The sequence below is a fragment of the Mauremys reevesii genome, linkage group 8 (assembly GCF_016161935.1).
Source record: "Mauremys reevesii isolate NIE-2019 linkage group 8, ASM1616193v1, whole genome shotgun sequence".
NCBI lineage: Eukaryota > Metazoa > Chordata > Testudines > Geoemydidae > Mauremys > Mauremys reevesii.
Window position 1 is genome coordinate 62,689,011 of NC_052630.1, and position 15,007 is coordinate 62,704,017.

The following is a 15,007-nucleotide window of genomic DNA, read 5'->3' on the forward strand; positions in this document are numbered from 1 at the left end:
AAATCAGCTTTTAAGACTTAGGCTCTCATTTGTGTATTAAGCAAAAAATATGTAATATTAACATCACACTTATTATTTTCAGTATTCTGTTTTGTTTTATAAAGCACCCAAATTGTGCTAGATATTATGGCCTGATTTTCCATTGCATTCACCTATGGACTTTGGAGAAAGTGATAGTGGAGGAAGATTTTCCTCAAGATGGAAAATTCCAATTGTAAATTTTTAGCCTGTTCTTACTGGCTACTAGGTTTTGGAATAAAACATCAGAAATCTTAATCTGATTGCCACTACTGATGCTCTAACAGCAGTTGATAAAAATGAGTGGAAACCAACAGAAACCAGAAGGACCTAGAGGATTCCAGTAGAGGCTGATGAATTTCCACTAGTGTAAGGAAATATGCTGTATACAACTATATTATGACTTTTCAGGTTCTGAGTCTGAGAATTCTAGTATCTGTAGGTCTGTAACTTGAGTTCTAGTGGATAAAGAGTTTGGTCTGATATATACAAATTATCTGAAGAACTATTTACAGTACATGTATAAAAATGTAGAGCAATCCATAGTCCTTAGAGATTTATCTTCTCTTTGAAACTTGAGATCATTAATGCACATATCTGCAGTATGTGGGAGATAGTTGATAATCCCTGCTCTGGTTCAATAAATTAAAAAGTTAACATCTAATTTAAAATGTTATGAAAATGCCTTTCCTTTTATTCATATTTAAATGTTGCTTAATTTTTTTCCCTTCCTCCCTCCCCCGCCCCCTCAGTTATTTGAGCTCTAGTCCAGGATGTTGTGAAATGGCCACTCACTGATACGGGGAAAAAAGCTTTTGAATTAGAGTCCCACAGATGGACCTCAAGAAGCACAGTGTTTTACAAATATACAGGGGCATTTAATCTCTGTTCCAGAGTGTGAGCTGAGACCTATTGAATCCCCACCCACAATATTCCATTCAGCTATTGTAAGGTTTATCTGCTCAGTCCTGATCAAAAATCTGTGCATCAGAATCTCGCTCATCTCCTGAGCAAAGATATTCTGTGGATGCAACACTCACAAAATAAAATGACAAAGCTAAGACCTTGCCCCATTTTTTTGGGGGGTGTGGGGGCTTTTGCCCAGTCAGCAGGGGAGCTCCTTTCTAATGTACCATTAAACTGAGGCTCAAGGAGAGTGGACTCTCAACTCCCTGCTTCAAACTTAGCTGAGTAACAGCCTGTTTCTTCTCTTCTTTCTTCCCCTAGTGTTTCTCAGAATCTATCCTGGAGGAGGTTTCTCGCAGTACTCCATATGTGATGACATCCTCAGGTCATCACATATCATACATCCCATTAAGAAAGCGAAAGAAAGTCATAACTATGTGATGGTGTGTAATGACTAGGTGAAATGAGTTTGCAAGGGCACAAGTATCCACACCACAGAAACAACTCTGCTAGACTCAGGTATCCAGAACAACAATGAGGTACTTAAATCGTTACTTTACATTCTGTGCCTCATTTGATAAATTGGATTTCAGTTTCTGGGACTGTCAGTTGGGTACCCTTACTGATTTTCCTACCATTTGTTGATGTGTATCTCAATTACAAGAAAAATTAGATTGAGTGGGTTTTTGGTTTCAGCATTTACATTGGCTCCATGCTTGAAATAGTTTGGCTAGATCCACAAAAGGGACTTAGGCTCAGTGTTGCAATGTCTTGCTTTATGAACTCTGCTACCTAAGGAATCTATAGCCCTAATGGAATCCCGGGTTCCCTATACTATGCATGGGGAGAGTTAGGCACCTAAGAAGGTGATTCAACAAAGTCAGCAAGCTGATCAGGGAGCTGCCTACACTAGCCAATAGGAAATGCTGAGGACAGTGGTGTGGCTGAAGCTCTGCCCCCTCAAGGACTTAGGCACCTAAGTCCAGACTGGAGAGAGGTGCCTCCATCCACTCAGAATTCAAAGTTGCAAACCCTCTTCTGGAGTTACATGCCTTTCTTACAAAAAAAAATGAGGAGGTGGTGCCTGTGTCCCCCTTATATTCTTTAGTCCAGTGGTCAGAGCACTCACATAGGATGAGGGAGACCTGGGTTCAAAACTGCCCTCTGTATGATGTAAAGAAGGGTTTTGAATGCCCTAATTACTGGGTTACGGGGTACTCTGGGGTAGGACTCTGGGTCTCCTGTTGAAGCAGTTATATTTTGTATAAATAATTAGTCATCACAACAGTGATTTAAACCCATGTCTCTCACAGAAGTGCCCTATGGTCCAGTGGTTAGAGTCTTTATAACTTGCTCTTTGGCTCAGTAAATATTTATTTATTTATATGGAGTGAAACAGCTTCAATAGGTTAGAGTGAGAGAAATCTGATAGCCCAGTGGGTAGTGCACTCCTGTGGGAGATGGGTTCAAATCCCACATTAGGTAGAGAGGAATTTGAACCTGAGACTCCTGCATCCTGGATGAATGCTTTAAACATTGTGCTAAAAGTTATAAGGAAGGGAGCCTTTCATCCTGTTTGTGTTTGAATCCCAATCAGTAGGCATTCTCAGAGGCTGCCTACTGGATCAGGCCCCATAGGTGAACTAGGTGGTGAAACAGTTAGTTGAAGATCCCACCAGGGTGTAGGTATGAGATAAGTGTCAAGAACTGGGGGGCTGTTCATATGCCTACTGACACAATTTTGGCACTTAGTTTCTGTTGCTAAAGTCCCCTAAGGTCTCTAGGGAATTTAGCTGCCTGTAGGGTAAGGTGGTAGCTAAGCAGGAGCTTTAGGTATCTAATTTTTGGACTTTAGCACCCAAATCCCTTTGTGGATCTAGCCTATTGACTCTTCCAGTAGCTCACTCTTTTATTTTTTAATCAGATATACTGATTTCATATGTGCAATGAGATAGTGAAGGAGTCAGCAAGGAGTACAAATGGACAGGATGGGTGTTTTAAAAATAATAATTATAAAGCTTGAAGAGCGCCTACACATGTACTTTCTTGTGAGAGGACATCTTGGAATCTTTAATCTAGATTCATTTTCTAGATTTAAGACACATGGTATAACGTGGGGATTCATTTTAATTGTTGCTGGTTTGCAGACATGTCAACTGCTGCTGTGTGTAAACAATGTAATCAACAACAGCTAAATGTGTAGCTGTTTGCTCCTCTCTAGGGATAATATTGTGCTGGCTGAATAGGAAAAGTCAGCATATAAACTAGTTTAATGTAAATAAGGTAGGTGAGGGGAGTGTAATCTACTCCTAGAAAATATTTATACAATATTTATTTGTATTCACCTATTCAGAGTTTTTCCACTGTACCTATCCCAGGTTCTAGGAAAATTACACAATTTAAATAAAACAATGCCAATGGAATGTTACATTAAGGACCCCAACCCAGCCTACAGATCATCCCAAAGGCAATACAAGCCTCCTACTGCATTTTCCCAATCGCAGACAACAATTCTTAAACCCACTTTCACTATCCCTTCAATCTATATTGAGAGTATAAAATATATATCCTACTTTACTGCAGTGGAAGTGGCTCATGCAGTCAGAGTGAAGAGATGTTGTACTGTTACTGTTGAATAACTACAGGGTTTTTTTCTCCCTCAGCAATGCAGTTCCCAGCGTTCTGACTAGTGGTGGGTGTCTCATATGCATAATCACAATGCAGTTACTTCTCAGTCACTGTACTGTGTGAATCCCAGTAGTCTACTTGGCTGATAGCCAATCAGAGTGCTGCTGTTTTTCTCTGTAACTTTACTCCTCTGAGTGGCTCTTGTACTCAGAATGTCACCCTAGCTTCCCATTCCCTTCAGCTGGATTTGAATGTTTTTAATATTCAGTATAGCACTAACAGAGTGAGGGATCCAGATATTAACTCTATACTAACCATGGCACTCATTCAGCAACAAGCTTGAGAATGTGCTGGGCTTTAAGTGTGTGAGTAGTCTCCCGGGCTTATGTTTCTCTACAACCATCTCTGTAATCTGACTGCATGAGACTTCAGTGGGACTACTCACATGCTTAAAGTTAGGTGCTTTAATTACTTTTTTCCATGCAATTTTCCCATCTGCATAAAGGCTAGGCATAATGTTGTTCTATGTGAATAGTCCTATTAATGCTCGAGTAATAAGAAACCTGTCTCTAAACGCCCATGAGTTTGGTAAATATAATTTTTTTACCGTCCTGTGCGTCAGCAAAAGTTTTGTCTTTTGTGGGGGGGCTTTTTTAAGTACCCACAAAAGACAAAAGTTTTGGCAACAACTGTGCAATGTAGATATACCCTGAGAGACAAAGGATTCCTGCCATGTGTAAATCCTATTTAAGGCAGGGCAGTGAGGCAATCAGTGGTTGATTCTTCATGGAATTGCCACCCAGGATGACTGCTAAGAACATGTAAGAACTGGGGGGAGAGGGAGAAGAGCTGAGCCCAGGCTGGAAAGGTGTCTGGCCTGTGAAAGAAATGCCTAAAACAACATTTAGGGTGCAATATTACTACTTGTAACTAGTTTCTTTAATGTATTGAGCTTAGTTTGCATGTTTGTTTTATTTGCTCAGTAATCTGCTTTGATCTGTTTGCTAACCCTTATAATCACTTAAAATCGATCCTTTGTAATTAATAAACTTGTTTTATTCTCTTTAAACCAGTTTATGCAATTCATAATGGGGAGGTGGGACAAGAGCTGTGCATATCTCCCTCCACATTGAGGGATGGGGTGATTTTCATGAGCTTATGCTGTACAGATTTCTGTGCAGTACAAGACAATACAATTTTGGGTTTACACTCCAGAGGGGGTGTACACTTGAGTACTGGACAATCTCCTAGCTGATTCTTCCCATGCAGAGCTGATTTCACTGTCTGTTTGTTTCTGTAGCTGGGCATGTCCCTATCTATATGTGTGCTAGAAGAGGCTTGAGGGCCTGGCACAGCAGGACAAGGTGAGGGAGCCCAGGCTGGTGGAACAGGTGGGCTCAGTGGTACCCCAGTACATCAGATGGCACTCCAGAGGGGCGGAGGCAACCCGTCACACCTCCCATCACTATTTTGTGCTCAATTGCTCTCACAAAAATGGGTGTATATATTTCTCTAGCTATGTCAAGGATGTAAACTGGATAGATTGAGGATATTCACATTCCCTTTTCTGGAGTGAGACAGGTTGGCTTTTTTAAATGAGGGGAGTTTCATGTTCCTTGGAGTTATCAGTTCTACATTTATATTGCCTGCCCACTTTGAAGTTTATAGGAAGTTAAAGTGCTATAATAGATAATTAACTGCAAAGAGCTGAGCCTCTTTGCCCTGCTTAAGAAGAGAGAGATGAAGAAGCCACACATTCAGTAAATCAGCAGTCTCGGTTTGCTCTTGATTCATTTTCACTGTTTACCCTACACTTAATAGATTGTTGGTGCAACAATAGACAGTGAAAATTCCTTTCCATTAAAAAGTAATAATGAACACAAATAATTTAGTTTAGGAATGGATTTAGAGATAAATAAATGATCTAATTTCACTGAGACCTCAAAGAAACAAAAGGGAAAATTTGAAGCTTGATGGAAAAAAATAGGATGTTTCGTTATTGTTCATCAGTTGCTTTGGGAGGATTCACTCTTTGCTGCTGAGTTAAAAACTGAAGGCCAGCAGTGAGTAGTGTTTCATTTAGGGGCTGGTCCAAAGTCCATTCAGGTCAAAGGGACTCCCCCCACTGACTTCTATAGGGCTTGGATCAGGTCCTCAATAGGCACCTGAAACACACTATTTTAAAACTGGCTTTTTTAAAGCCTTTCTTAACAGAAAAATCTAACTTCTCCACCCATCTCTCTGACAACGTCATAGCTCTTTTCGGTGCACATCCAGTTTATCCTCTTTCAAAGGCTCCACAAAATACAGTTTTTTCCATGAGGCCTATTGTTGTTAATCCATCACTCATTGATTATTAAAGGAGATGAAAAAAGCAAATCTACTGCTCCACTATGATAATCCATCATTTAAAATTGCAGGATCAAAATTAGAGGCTGGATTGAGGCCCTTTTGAACATTTGGCACAGTTAGTGGCCATTGCAACTGCACACATTTGCCCAGATCCTTTGGTGTTGTGTGCCAATGGGTGTAAAATAGTGTAATGCACGGGCAGAAAACTTGTTATGGATTGAGTTAAAACCTCATGGAGATTGAGAGGTGTGAACTCACCCTTCAGTTAACATAAGTGTAAGGATAAGCCCCCACCTAAGGTAAAAGGAGTATGTCAACTGGCTCAGAACAAAAAAATGGGAAAGCCTGAGAGACAGAGAGAGACAGCCTGAAGGAGCAACTGAAAGCATAGTGACTGATTCTGGAAGAAGAAATGGGGAGAGATTTTTGGATCAGGGTGCAGACTGAAAAGAGTGTTCTTGGTGCTGTTTTCTGCTATTTCATTCCTTCTGTGTTCAGAGACAAAGGACTTTGTATTTATTTTGTAAATAAACAAAAGCAAAATAAATATCTGATTATCACCAATTTCTCCTCCTAACTGGAACAACCTACTACACCTCATTTTTTGGCAATCTTCTTGGGTCACAAGGAGGTAACAATAGGTATAAAGCTAGTTTATCTCACTCCAAGTGATTTATTTCTTTGCATGGGGGATCCTCTTGGGGTGTAAAACTAGTGTAGAAGCTCCTGTGCCACCTCCCCTACCTGTTTGCTTACACATGGGGCATGATTGAGACATTCTAACAAAAGAATGATCTTCAGCTGTGGTATACGCTTTTTAGGGCTATTAGCATGCAGCCATCAGGTTGCTGAAATTTATGCTGAAATTTATGCTATGTTAAGTTCTCCTCACACCTTCTATGGGCCATCTTAATTATCACTTCAAAAAGTTTTTTTCCTCTTGCTAAGGATAGCTCATCTCAATTGATTAGACTCTGCCTGTTGGTATGCATACTTCCACCTTTTCATGTTCTCTGTATGTATAAATATCCCCTGTCTGTGTGTTCCATTCTATGCATCCGAAGAAGTGAGCTGTAGCTCACGAAAGCTCATGCTTAAATAAATTTGTTAGTCTTTAAGGTGCCACAAGTACTCCTGTTTTTTTTGTGGATACAGACTAACACGGCTGCTACTCTGAAACCTGCTGGATTATTGTGCACACACAGGCAAGGGAGTGCAACTATGAGTTTTACGTCATCTTTGTACAACCCGCTGTGCTATGTACAGTTTGGCAAGTCTCCAGGATCTGACCCTTTGTCACAAATATATCTTTAGTTTGGATGAACTTCTGTATTCCATAGTACTCAACTAGAACAAATCATCTCAGAGTTGCATTCCAGAAAGGAAAACAATCTGTCATATATATTGCATAAGCACAAATTACTTTCAGCTCTCTTCTACTGTTCTGATAATGAAGATTTGACTAATGTTTCAGCACAGCTTTCACCAAAAGCGATTAAAAAAACCCTAAGTTCCCAAATGACTTTTTATTTTTTTAAAGGAGAAAGATCTAGTAAAAGGAAGTCCAGATTTATAATTATGAATTGGATTGCAAACTACAAAAATGATATCACTAACATCATCTGTTTAGAAAGTTCTTCCCACACAAAACTAAAATATGAATAAAAACAGGTGAGTAGAGCTGATAATAATGAATTAAAAGTTGATATTCACATAATTCCAAAGCAAGTTGATTTAGTCAAAGCATCCAGCTATGAAATGCACAGAATAAGTAACCATGTACAGTAAAATCACAAGCACCAATGTTGTATTATATACAGTGTTAGTACTATATAATCATTCCTCTGATTTCTCTTTCAGAAAATGAGAATAGTCCTCAAAAGTACAGGGCCTTCTGTCTGTGCCTAATCATTGAGGATTTGATCTCAGGAGAACAGGAACAAGATTCTTGTAAGTGGTTTCAAAATACTGTGATAGCTGGAAAAAGGAAAATAGACTATGATTTGTTCCACTGGATATAAAAAAGAATTTTATTACTGCAAACATATATGTTTCATAATACTAAATAGTATGTGCTATCTAAACAAAATGGTTGGTCAAAGGGTTCCTAAAAGATCCAAGTCCCAAATGAATTTTGTAGCTTCACATAAGGAAAACTGAAATCAAATATTTAGGGTTCATCTTTTTGAAGTGCCTTTTTTTTCAGCTCTTCCATATGAAAAAATAAAGAAGCTTCTTTTGAACTTAATACCTCAGTATCTCTGCCATTTGTATTAATTATACACAAAACATTCTGTGCACATAGAAAGTCACTGTTCTATATTACCTACCTTGCAAAGGTGTTAAGATCCATTAGCTCCTTTTCTGTAATTAGAACCTCACAGGAAGTGCCTTGCACCCAGGTGGAGTCTCAATGAAGTTGGTGCAGCTTTATATGTGCACACAGATCTGGCTGTAAGGATCTGATTTCAACATCTGATCCTAAGGCCCTGATCCCACAAAGACTTAAGACTTGCCTATATGAGAAAATTGACTGGAGTAGCACCCTGTGTGGAAATTCTCATTTTGGAATAAAAGGGTCTTTTCCTAATTTAGCTTAATCTGTTTTGCAGAATAAATACATACCTGTAAATCTGTAAAGCAGATTAAGAAAATCAGGAAGAGTCACTCTGATTCTGGAATAAAAATGTCTACACAGGGAGCTATTGAGGAATAATGGATTCCACATTAACTGTTCTGGTCAATTTCCCTGTGGAGACAAGCTCTTAGACACATGCTTCCTTTGTCCTGTGAGCAGTCCACTTAGAGTCCATGGGGCTATTCACAAGTTGTAAAGTTACACACATGCATTAGTCTTTTCAGGATCAAGGTCTATGTTGGTAAAACAACTTGGGATGCTCAGATGAAAGGGACTATGTAGGTGACATGTATTTATTGTTATCAATCTATTGCTATTTAGATAATTTCATTATTTTAATCAAGCCTCTGCTTGAGTTGTAGAGAGAGAAATAAACATCTTAAATCATCACCAACTAGAAATAAATTTAGTACTCCTGGCCTAAGACCTTGCCATCCAGATCCTGAGCTTGTCCAAGTTAAGTATGTTGATTTACATAGCTGAGGATCTGTCTCTGTGTTTAAGTTCCTGCAGGAATACATTTAAACAGCTGATCAGACCCCATAACATATGGATTTATAATGAAATACTGATAGACTTTTTCTAGGTGATCTGCTATAACACAGTTGGTTATATAACCACATGCGCGCGCGCGCGCACACACACACACGCATAATGCATAGGCCTACATCTTTACAGATAGGACACATATCAGTATATTTTTCATGCACCTAGGACTTCATTACCATGGTGTAAAACTCCAAACAGAATAGTCACTGTAAAGTAATTACATTCATTAGCATGAAGGACACCTGGCTATACTTCATTTTCAACCCTTTTGTTCAGATTGATTATTTCATAACCACCTGATTCTTATTATTATATCTTATTACGTGACCAATTTAACAACAGAGGGCAAATATACCACAGAGCTAAAGCTCTAAATGTTAAAAAAAAAATTAGATAAGGAAGAGCAAATTTTAAAAAGCTGAGAACTTGTATTTCAGAAAGGAAGCACAATTTTGGAGAAACTGGGTTCTTATTATTTATGAAACATTTGTAAATGTTTTGCTGACTTTGTTGAGGCATTTGTACTAGCTCCAATTCCATTAAAGTCTCTAATAACCTCTTCTTTGGCAACATATATTTTTGTACTTTGCTACAACAACCTCTGAGCTTTGCAGTAGGGATGTGCACAGCCAAAAGAAGTGTTTTGTGAATCATAGCCATTTTCATTGTTCCGAGAGAGCTAGAGGAAGCAAGCACTTAGTGCTTGGAACTGTTAAAATAATATTGGTTGAATTTTATTTTTGATTTTGTGACGCATTGTGAATATATATTCTCAGGACCTGACCCTCACATCCTGTAATGTATTACTCCAGGACCAGTCCTACTGATTTCCAGCGAACTGTTTGCAGAGCTATGTACTACTTAGTATGAGTGGCAGAAATGAGCTCTCAATTAATGTTTTCTTCACTCTATGGAAAGATAGACTCCCATTGACTTCAATGGGATTGTATCAGGTCCCTAGTCATGTCTCTTTCACACATAAACCTTAGCCAAACCCACACATTGTATTTTCCCAAACACACACCTCAGCCTTGGCTTGTGCATTCAGGGCTTGGTTTTCAGAGGTGTTGAGCACCCACTGTTCCTATTAATTTCAACCAGAGTTGTGTGCACTCAGAACTTCTGAAAAAAACAGGCCCTTAAGATATCAGCTGAGGCCCTGATTCAGTTGGTTATATAACCATGGGCCTAAACTTAAGCAAGTGTTTAAGTGCCTTGCTGAGCTGGGCCCTGAATAAGTAATTTTGTCAGATATATTTGAGTTTACCAAAAATCACAGCCCACCAGGAATTTTGATTCAGTACATAGGCACATCTAGTGACTTAATAATATACTGCAAGTAAACATATTATTATGTTGTGAATACATGCTGTATATGAGACCTTAAAAACTAAATAAAACAAATACAAATCAGTTTTACAAAAGAACATACAAAGACATCAAAGACTAAATTTTAAGATAGTTATTATTTTGCAATTTTTGATGAGTAATAGATTTAAAATAAATGTCAGTGTTAATAAAAGGAAAAGACTTTCATTCCTTGGTACAATATTATCATATTTCTTTTTTAAATTCAGCAAATTGTCTACTGTGACATTAAGAGTGAGATTTTAATGGCAAAGGGGTGAAATATCACAATGAAACCATAAATTAAACTCATACAGGAATATTCAACATGATGTAAAGTAATTCCAAATACTATGGGCGATATCAGCCCATGACCACCCTGAATCCCTCAGCTGTTCTGGCCTTTGAGTAGATGAGGTGGAACAAAGGCTGCACTCATTCCACATCCAGCCCACTCACTCTAAGGAGGGAATAACTGGGCACATAGCACCTGCTTACTGATGTGCACTCAGACCCACCCAAGGTTCAAGTAGCCTATGTAGAGATATAAGGGGATATCTTAACTCACATTATTCCCTTGTACAGACACATAGGTAAAGTCATGGTATAGCTCTACATAAAGAAGTATTGCTCCCTCCTGACAACTCCTCCTCATCCTACAGGAACATCAGAGATTTTGGTGAGGAGGCCTCAGGTAGCTTCCTCCTCCTACTCTAATGGCAGACACCATAGAAAGACAGTTTGCTGGGTCCCTTTTCCTGGCTAACATCTCAGACATGCTCGCCTTTTAATATTATTGTCTAGGTAACTCTGAGACTCATTGTTTTTCTATTACATGTGAGATGAGCGTGTGCTGTGCTTTTTGTGGATGATTTTGTCATGTTGAACTTTTAATATCATCTGTATTGAATTTTTTGTGTAATCATGGCTTTTTATTTTTCATACATTATTTTAGTTGTGGACATACTTTTTTTTAAGCTAACCAATGGGAGTGGAGCATCTTTAGACAAGTGAAAATCTATAGCAAATAGTGCTGGAGAGAGCCTAGCTGAGACTATGTTGTGCAATAATGTACATTCTCTTCAATTTGCTAATATATTTGGACCCGATTTTCTTTTAGGGGAAAAAAATCTAAGTGTTACACAAAATAACTTGACTTACAGTACAGAGCAAATGCCATCTGATGGCACATCAAGTCATGAAATGGAGCAAAAGCAAGCATATACAATGAAGAATGACTTTGTTTTCATAAGAAGAAGTTGCCATGAGTACAAGCTGTGCCAAATCAAGCCTTACCAGTCACAAGTAGTAACCCGATGAGAGAAGCTGTGTGACCGCTTGTTGTGAAATGGAAAACTTGGGCTCAGGAAATCTTATTTAGCATGTAAATACATTACTGTTTCTGTTCTTATTACCATATCTTGTTGACTGCCTTGGGAAATAGTGCAGATGAGATTATCCCTTACTACCCTAGGAGGAGGCTGTTTGGAAGGCATTAATTTAGACTGAAGTGTAATGTGATAATCTAGGGAAACGTGCAAGAGTAGGATCAGAATAATCATAGTTTTATCTGCTTTTAGTTTTATTGCTTTAATAGTTTTATTACTCCCTTGCTGCCTAGTTATTTTATATTTCTGTAAGTTATTTCAATAAACAATTAGTTTAGCCAGATTTAACATTTTATTCATGGACAGCATTCTGGGATTTATTTAATATTTTACATTAATTATTCCCTTTTTATTACACATACACTATGCTGTACACTACAAGATGCAGGAGGGGCTAGCTTCCCTGAGTATTTACCCATTGGAAACCCTATGCCCACAATCCAGGCAATTAGCTCCTCTGATGCTTGTGCTGCCACAGCTACGATCTATTTTTAGTGTACTAGCTTGATGAGAGCTAGCACAAGTATATCTCCTCGAGCTGGAAATCACATCCCCAGCTTACCGTGTAAACACACCCACAGTGAAAATATCACCTTTTTCTGTGCTAGCTCCTAACGAATGCAGACTCAACTGTAAGGTCCCTGACCTGATCTTATGCTATGCTATGGGATTGGTCCTAGCTACCTTACGACAACACTTTCCCTTCCTCAGATATCACCTCCCTGAATAGCTACATTCTACCAGTGCATAGAGAGGAAGAGGCTTCAGCATGCAGCAAACAATTGTTTTCCAGGAGCTGAATTTAGATTAAGGAACTCCATCCAACAGCCGTAGCCCTCCCATCTTTCAGAACACATTGCAAAACTCACTTCTTCCATTTAGATTTCCCTCTAATTTTTTTTTTTTTACTGCTGGCAAACATAAATGAGCAAACACCTATAAACAATCAAGGAAGAAAGAGAAAGATGGCTGAGAGGCAGTGAGATACTATATATATTGAGGGCCATATGTGGACCTATATAGACAGCGAGAAGTGAGGTTTCCTACTAGCATGGTAAGAGCCAATCACTGTGACCAAGAATAACACGTCTCCATTTTGTACCAGTATTCATATTCTGTCAAGACTTATAAATGTAATTAATCAAAATATTTGTGACCTGCTGAACTGAGAGTAAGTCAGACTATACCACTTCATGTCAAATGCTTGTGAAAACAACTAGCCTGTGAAAATCAGTGGATGAGAGAGACAGAGAACAGCAGCCATCTGTTACCACTTGGAAAGTAGCCGAACAAAGTGGGATTGGGAGCCAAACGTCAGAGCTTTTCCAAAAATCCCAGTAGACTTTTAAAATCTAGGAATAAAGAAAAAGTCTAATTCTTTAAAGGAGTCACCAGCCAATCCTTTGACTTACTGCCTGTTTGTTAATCCTTTACAGGCTAATAAATTTGAGAGAGATTGAATGGAATCTTGAAGATGGAAGCACAAATAGACTAAATTTAATAGATGAAAGGCTTTAATATACCACAATAAAAAATATTTTCTACTTTCCAAACTCATGGCAGACTGCCTGACTCTCTTGATAGAGATACACAGACATACTCAGAAGGCAGGTAGCTACTGCCAAATGTGAAGATGTGGGGGCCAGGTTCTGCTTTTGGTTAAACTACTGCAAATCTCGAGGAACTCCATCAATTTTAGTGAAATCACTCCCGTGTAACCAAGAGCATAATTTCACCCTTCCGATGAAACATAACAGTAGCTGCTCTGATGACAGCTGCTACTATAGTATATTTTTTTCCATATCATCCAAGAATAGGAGGATTCCCTTTTAAATAAGTAAGCGAAATATAATCAATCTTGATATACGAGACAGCATATTGAGCTGCATCCAAGTGGCCCATGTATAATAATCCCCTCTGACTCTCTTCAGCTTCACAATATCCCATTCTCCCCAGACACCCATACTGTCTAAATCTATGTGGTATATCTTGTGGCATAAATGCCAACTCTTAGACTTGGCCAGTAGAAAGGGCCAATATTTTCAGAATGACTGATTCTGAGTGCTCCAATTTTGAATCCTCAATTTGAGACACCTTTAAAGGGGCCTGATTTTCACAGGCAGATGCTCAGCACTTTAAAAAAAGAATCAAGGCCCTTGAAAATGCCACAAATAAGACACCCAGAAATGCAATGTTGGATTCAAAATTCAATGTGTAACATAGAGATAATGAGTAAAGGATTTAAACTAATACTCCCCCATCCTAACATCCCCTCACTTCAGACAAATTTGGATCCATACACTGTGGTGTTGGCTCATCTTTAGAAATGACTATTGAAAAAATAATTCAGGCAATTAGCGATTGATGATGTGACTCAGGAATTTAGTTGCCTCTTCACTGGTGCTGAATTCTTTGATAACACATGATTTACATCTTGACTTGCATTAGGTTATGTCAGGTGACATCCCATCACTTAACTAGAGATAGGCAAACCCAATCAGATGAAACACAAACACACTCAAATCTTCAACCATTTTTTTCTTTTCTTAATTTTTTTCTTTGCTTAAAATGTATACACATCACCGCTTTTCATTTTTGTCAGCTAAACTTAGAAGTGGAAGTACCAAAATACTGTAAGAAATACTGCAACTCCTTTGTGTTTTCCAAACCTAAGTAGTATTGCACATACAACCCTAACTCAGTATGGAGAACGTGATGTGCTGAACATGAGCTCCCAGGGCAATGCTATGGCAAAAAAGGGCTAATGCCATCCCTGAATGTATAAACAAGGGAGTAATGAGTAGGGAGGTGCTTTACATCTGAATATGCCTTTGATGAGACCATTAATGGAAAACTATGTCCAGCTCAGGTGTCTACGTTTCAAAAGGGATATTGGAAAATTTAGGGACGGAACAGAGAAGAGCCACAGAAATGATTTCAGGGCTGGATAAAATGCCTTACAATGAAAGACTTAAAATAGCTAAATCAAAAAAGAAAAATGAGAGGTGAGTTGATTACAACCTAAAAGTACCTTCATGGGGAGAAAATACTGGGTACTAAGGGGCTCATTACTCTGAAGCTGAACAAATTCAAATGAGAAATTAGGCACAAATTTTTTAACAGTGAGCGTGATTAACCATTGGCACAAACTACGCAGTGAAGTGGTGGATTCTCCATCTCT

The 15,007-nt window shown here is 38.6% G+C and overlaps 1 long non-coding RNA gene across 1 annotated transcript; it reads left to right on the forward strand.

Moving 5' to 3' along the window:
• Nucleotides 1-291: 291 nt before the first annotated feature.
• LOC120371142 lies at nucleotides 292-11,753 on the forward strand. Its single transcript, XR_005584160.1, has 3 exons — nucleotides 292-387; nucleotides 7,765-7,854; nucleotides 11,559-11,753. It is a non-coding gene; the product is annotated as an uncharacterized LOC120371142 (long non-coding RNA).
• Nucleotides 11,754-15,007: the final 3,254 nt, after the last annotated feature.